General features: G+C 31.6%; 1 pseudogene; it reads right to left on the bottom strand.

Annotated features, from left to right (window-relative positions):
- Positions 1–357: 357 nt before the first annotated feature.
- On the bottom strand, positions 358–4767 carry LOC125370738 (annotated as a pseudogene).
- Positions 4768–7477: the final 2710 nt, after the last annotated feature.

The following is a 7477-nucleotide window of genomic DNA, read 5'->3' as shown; positions in this document are numbered from 1 at the left end:
AATTAACTCTTTCCCTCAATGATAATTCAATATGTACCTATACACAAAAGGGTAAATATCCTAAACTCCCTTTTCTAACTTATAAAATATCTTTCCCTCCTTCCCTTCTTCTATGCCATGCATGGAATGCAATGCAAATGCAAGGAGTCACCCAGTGAAAAAGAAAATACTTGCATTGAAATTTGTATTACAAAAAAGGAAAAAAAAAAAAAAATTATTTCCTAAAAGTATAAATCTAGGATATCAAAATTTCATGCCTTTCCTCGACTCAGAGCCGAGGGGGCCTCATCTTGGGCAGCTCTACATGATAAATTACTATAAATAGCCCAAGACTACAAATTAGAATAAATGTTTTCTGACTGCAACTGCAACAACAATGAGTAAGCAGTGAAATTAAAACTCCCAATGAGAAATGAGCTATGAGGATCCAAAATCCCACTTGAGCTATAGGATTTTCACTAGACAGGCTATCTATTAAGGATCTCAGACAAAATGTTGAGTAGGATATTCATGCTCATAGCCATTATAATCATAGTATAGCCTCTCCCCTTTAGCAATATCACGAGTAGCAACCAAAAATACCCGGCATTCACCATTTACACTGTATCTCACACATTTACAATTCTGCTTCTTCTTACCATCCCTGCACAAAATTGGATATGTTTTAAGCCCATGACACCAGCAAATGCACAAGTTCATTGAAGAAAAGGCTGGATAAGTTTGTTTCGCACACAACAGAAAGGCCTAAGTAGGAGGAGGTGTAATAATAAGAATAGCATTTGTTTTGTTTAGATAATTCTTTTTTTTTTTTTTTTTTTGTTAGAATAAGGAGAAGCAATAGGTTACATAGGCTTACAGTGTATGATTGTTAATACCACTGATAAAGCGAGCAATATTTCCACGTTTATCAGGGCAGATGACAAGACTTTTAGATGGATCTTTTGCTAAAGAAGGGTCATCATACTATCACAGTCATCATGTTCACGGTTTCTAATGTAATCCACATCACCCGTGTACTCTGCTATGAATGTCATATCCTTTATCTGGCCATCCGCCTCAACTGTAAATCTGCATCACAAAATAGACGTGAAATACTGCATATGTAGTGATTAAACGAAATAGCACAGCAAATGTGTTCAAGAAGTAAGCACCCTTCGCGTGAATCAAAGACCACCAACAGTGGAGGACAATCGCCTCTTTTACACATTGCTCTGCACTGTTCCAATGTCTCTATGTCCTCCTTTGTAAGAACCTAATAGAAACAGCATGCACTGTATTTTAACATAAAATGTGAGGGAGCCAGTCGCTCCTGAGGGACAGCATATTGAAAAGGCAAGTTTTTTTACTTCAGACCTGCATGCCACCCTCTTCAAATCTGGCCTGATTTGCAGATCTAGGAGCCATGCCAGAGGAGTAGGTAAGATCATCACTAAACTCCATTTGCAATTCCGTTAAAGCAGAAGCGAGGGTGCCCATTTGTTTCAACCTTTGAGCAGGATCCTCTGATGAAACAAATGGCAACAATCGCCGTCTTCTCTTTTGATACACCAATGATCCGGAACGTCTCCGATGCTTTCTGATGTCTTTAAGACCACCAGAAGCAGCAAATCAAAATCATCACTCAAATTAATTTCAATTAAATGAGCAGTCTATGCTTAGTTTAAGTCTGTCTCTCCTAAGAATGCTAGTATATGGTGAAAACATAAAGATAATGTGAAGGATGAAGATCATGCCATCAGACGTGAAGCCAACATGCTCAGAAACCAAATAAAGTTTAATGTTGAGATGACCATGGCGACAAAATGGCAAAACAGAGCGAGAAACATGAATGTCAGGAGCACATAAGCATAAAAGTTTAAGGTACTAACACCCCAAACAGCCTACTATTCGATGCGATAGTGAAAGCCTTGGACTCAAGAGCAGCCAATGGCCCTGTGCATGCAAAATGCTAATGGTTAGGATTCTCACCTTAGTGGGACCATGATTGGCTAACAGCATTTTCACATAAACTATATGACTTGACTTGAGAATTTGGGCCAAGTAACAATATATTGTTGTACTTCATCTAGATTTATTTTCTTTCATTTCTACAAAGATCAGAGTGGATTTTCATAATGTGTTTGGTAGACCATAATGAAGCACATCGGAATATAATGGAACACATTGTACTTTATCATTTCATCACTTTGTCATTCTATCATATTTTGTTAAGCTCTACCATAAATGCTCTTAGTAACAAAGAGTAAGAGATACAGATAAACATGGGTCAATCCATTAAAAGAAAGAGGAGAAAGCTATAACACAATATTAGTTATAGTAAAGATCATCTAGAAGAACATTATTCAAAAATATATTATGTATATGCCTACAGCACTCGTATAAACCAAGTATTTTGATGTCGTGTATCTTTTCGTCACAAATATCAGAATCTAGACATCAGGAAATTGCATTTCCAAGACAAACCTTACAGAAATTTTTATTAAAAAAATAATAAATTAATTAATTAAGGCGATTCTTCACAAAACTTTACCATGTCTTTTCTTACAAAAAATTCTCACCTTGAAAGTTCATTTCCCCAACAAACCCATTTTATTAATAATGATTCCCAATTCATCTAGCAGGAACTTTGACAGAAAACAAACAAATGAAAATGGATGACCATAATGTTGGAATTAGATAGATCACAACCACTGTCCATTTCTATGGGAATTGCTGTCAATAGAAAATGCAACAAGTCTGTATCACAATCAAATTGCAGTTGCTGTATAGGCATATGCAAGGAAAGTACAAGCATGTTATCTGTGCCTGCATCCTATTCTTTTAATCTCTGAGGCAATCTAACATTTGTTAAATCACTATTTACCATTTCTATTAACCTACTCTCAAATGGATCTATACAAGATTTAATTAGGTTACTTAGCATCTTATATCTGAATTCACGCCAAGATATAAATTAATTGCTACTAAAATGGCTTCTTATATGAGCTTCTACCTCAGTGGCTTTCAGAAGAATCTCCTCAATTGTTTTGCAATATTATTGGATGGCATTTCTTTTTAATTGTTTGGCTCCCTTTCTTGTCTATATGAGCTGCGCACTTTAGGAGGATACAACCCTCCAAATTGTACTCCTTTATCTTCTTTAATGAACTTTCTTAATTACTTTTCTTGTATACATAGAAGTAAATCATCTTTAGCAGTCTAAATCTGCTGAACTATTTTAAGATAGAGGAAAGGTTGGCGAGCAAATAAGTACAACAGAAACAGCCCCGTTGAATTTGTAACTACATTTCAGCAAAATATATGATCACATGCATGTGATAACAATCGTAGCAAAAAGAACATTGATGACAAGCACAAATGAAATTAGATAAAATACCAAAACAAGTAGCATTTATATCTAAGCAAATTCCAAGTAGTTGTTTGTTAAACGCGTAAACCATCAACGGTTGCCATATTTGATCAAGCTCAAAACATCCCTATATTAGCTAAGATGCACATTTCATAGACATATTAGGAAAATGAATTTTACAACTATATACAATAAAACAGCCAGTCATACCAGCTAAAAGGTAAGATAAAGCTCAATTCCCTAAAGGGTACAAGTGTTTGCCAATTCATGAAAAAGTTCTCGCGCTTCTTAGAGCTTAATCACGGCCAGGCCAGCCTTTTCATTCAATTGTTTTCATCTGAATCCCAAATAAGAGATTCCAGTGCATGAAATGCATGTATTTAAACTATTCCCTCATTCCTCATTTACTTATTCATTGTTTTTAATACTTTTTCTTCCAGTGCATGAAATGCATGTATTGTTATTATTAATCCTTTTTCTTCTCATTTTCTTGTTCTTATTATTACACTATCATTATCAGGAAGCAGGATTCAAAACTTCTGGTAGAAATTTTGTAGGACGAGGCGTGAAACAATATTTCAACAAGAAGTCATCAAAATAATCAAAAAATAAATTTACTTTTTTCCTTTTTTCTAAAACAAAAAAAAGTGAAATTAATTAATAATATTTTACCTTGAGGAGAGCTGCATTTATCTGTCTTATGATTACACTTCTGAATCCTAAAAAATCAATAATCTTCCTCTGCGAAAGCCCTAAGAGAAACACAGCCATTATCCCTCACATTGTCACAATTCAAAACATAAGCATTAAAAGAAAGCAGAACAAATAATAAAGTATAAAAAAAATAAAACAATATAAAAAGTTCCCTACTTCTTACTCTTCTCTGGCCAGAGCACTTAGGGCAAAGCCACGATCCAATTGGAACTCTAACAACAATAGGCCTCACGCATTTCATGTGAAATCCTTTATCACATTTATCACACAATAACAGCTCCTCCGCTCGCTCACCTGACCCACATTGCATGCAGCTCACGTCTCCGTAGTCCGCTCTCTCCACCACCGCGTATTGCGCCTTCGCTAATATCTCTGATATCGGCTTTAGCTTCTTCGGCGGCGGTGAGTCGGGAGGAGAAGTCGCCTTTGTTCTCCGGCGAGAACCTACAATACGCCGAGCCACCGTCGTGGTGGTAGTGATGGAAGCCGGGGCCATGAGCTTGATGGCGGAGTTGTAATCACAGGGAGTGATGGAGGGTAAAAGTGGAATTAGAGGACTGGAAATGAGGATTGAAAATGTGTTTCACTCGCGGGGAAATGGCAGAGTCGGGAGAGAGAAATGAAAAGAGAGTGAGTCAAAGATGCTAACGTGCGCGGTGCGTGCCCACGGAGATTTATGTGTGCGTTACGTGAGAAATGCTGTTACTTGTTAGGAAGGTGGAGTCCTTTTTGGCGTTTGTAGCCGTTCGAAGGTTGAATGACGAAAATAACCTTCAAGTTGGAGCTGTTTCAAATGTTAGAACTGGTCTATCGCGTCTTTTTGTGGTGTCTAATTGCTAAATAATAGCTACTTTATCTGCCAAATATTTTTAGCTTAGATTTTTTATTGAGTTTATCTTAATAATGATTTCTTTTTTTGGCATTTAAAATTTAGCAATGGTGATATCAATATAATTAATATTGCTATTTTAAAATTTATTATATAATTAAAAAATATCTTATTATTAAATATAATATTAAAAAATTATTTTTAGAATAAAATTATTATCTAATTATAAAATTAATTTATTAATTAATACAATCTTAAAATATAATTAATATGCTATTTCTTAAAATAGAATTAGTATCATTATCTAATTAGAAAATTATTTATTAATTAATATAAAATTAAAATATAATTAATATGCTAGTTTTCGAATCGAATCGATTTAATTAAGAATATAAATTATGAATCAATAATTTAATAGAGAAAATTATAAAACTATACATAAGCTTGAATCTCATGTGTTAAAAGTAGATACACATATCAAAAAAAAAATTTTATTTTTCCAAAACTAAGCATATATGTCAAAAAAATTTAGGTCTCGGAAATTAATATATCTTGTCGTTTGCGATCATTATTATTATTTCAATTATAAAAATAAATTTTTAAATATAATTTAATAATATTTTAATATTTAATATTAATTTATAATATTTTAAAAAATAATAGCAAATAAACTATTTTTAAATGTCTGTAATTTTTTAAGATTTTATAAGTGTAATAATATAAGAATTATTTTAAAATTGTTTATTAATGAATTCTAATATTATATTTAATTAATACTATTAATATAATGGATATTACTATTTTTTAGAATTAGTGATTATTATACAATTAAAAAATTAATTTATTAGTGAATACAATATTTAAAAATATTATTTACTATAATTAAAATTATTATCTAATTAGAAAATTAATTTATTAGCTAATATAATATTAAAATATAATTAATATGCTATTTTTTAGAATAATCATTATCTAATTAGAAACTAATCATTATCTAATTATGAAACTAATTTATTATTAATATGTTATTTTTTAAGATTAAAATTAGTATTTAATTAGGAATGTAACTTATTAATTAATAAATTCTAATAGAAAAGTTAAAAAATTATACATAAGCTTAAATCCCATATGTCAAAATAAATACATATGTCAAAACAAAAATTTATGTGTCAAAATTAAGTACACATGTCAAAAAAATTAAATCTTAGAAATTATATATATATATATATATATATATATATATATATATCTCCTTAACTCAATATTTATACTTCCGGTTTACATATATCAAATGACAAAGAGAAAGATAGATTTACTAAAATTTCTAATATATTTTATCTATTAAAATTAGTTACTATATTTTTTAATTAGTTAAGCTGCTGTTAACTAATATCAATAAATAATTTATAAAGAAAAATACTAAATAATTCATTTATATTTATTTCAATTTTTACCATCTAAGGTGGTATTTGATATTTTTTTTTACTTTTAAAAATTAAAGATAATTTAATAAAAATATAATATGTCACACTAGATTGAAAAATTAGAACAAATAAAATTGAACTGTTAATAAAAAATATTTGTAGAATTAGAAATTGGGATAATTACTTTTTTCTTGGTATTTTACTATATTATAATTGAAGATAGGAATACGCAAATAAGGAAGTTGGTTTCTCAATCCATCTTTACATGTGGCGAAGCTTTCTTATAGAATTTAGTTATGTCATGTAAGAAGTAAAAGTATCTTAGTGAACTTACTAATGTGGCAACTCCCTTTCTCCATGCTGGTCTTTGTTACTAGTTAGCATGTTTCCAATTAGGTTGAAAAGTCTTACAGTACCACAGTCGCTAGGACACCTAGGTGCGCACTCGAAACTTTTGCCCATAGTAATGACTTTACTGAAGATAAGAGAAGCTAATTCTAGTGTATTCTTACCTATAATTTTATCACTTAATATTCTATTCTTGCATCATTACACTATTTTCATATATTGTGTACATTAGTCCCTATAGCCCTGATGGTGTCGGTTAATTCTTTGGTTCAACTCGAACTTTGGGATCACGATACTGGCTAACCATCACTCATAAGTACAAGTAAATTTCCTTTGTCGAATGGACCTTTTAGTCGGGAAACGAGCAAAGGAAGGATATTTGACTCGTGGGAGTCTTTAACCTTACTCGAAACTTAGCCCATGATAATAATAGTAGAAATCTCCCCTTGAACCTAATTGCTTATTTTTTGAGATATTTTTCTGTATAAAAATTTGAAGCCCATATCTTAAAGGGCCTTGGCCAAAAATATGTAGGCTTCACCATTATATTAGAAAATATCACCTTGTCTGTTTAAATTATTTAAGAGCTATTGGCATGCACGTTGGTGCTTACTATCCCCTGTTGATAATAAGCCTAGACTAAAAATCCTAGGAAAAAGAGACTCACCTCAAACCGTGTGTGGAAGTAATAAGGTTAGAAAGATGTAATATGCTTTGTATATTCTTGACTTTGATGTGTTTACTAACCTTTACCCTTGTGCATTATGTATGCATCATGCATCATTCCAATTTTGAAACCATATAGATTCTCCT

This window comes from Ricinus communis, chromosome 7, assembly GCF_019578655.1.
Source record: "Ricinus communis isolate WT05 ecotype wild-type chromosome 7, ASM1957865v1, whole genome shotgun sequence".
NCBI lineage: Eukaryota > Viridiplantae > Streptophyta > Magnoliopsida > Malpighiales > Euphorbiaceae > Ricinus > Ricinus communis.
Note: the sequence above shows the minus strand (reverse complement) of the source record. Positions and strands in the feature narration are given on the sequence as shown.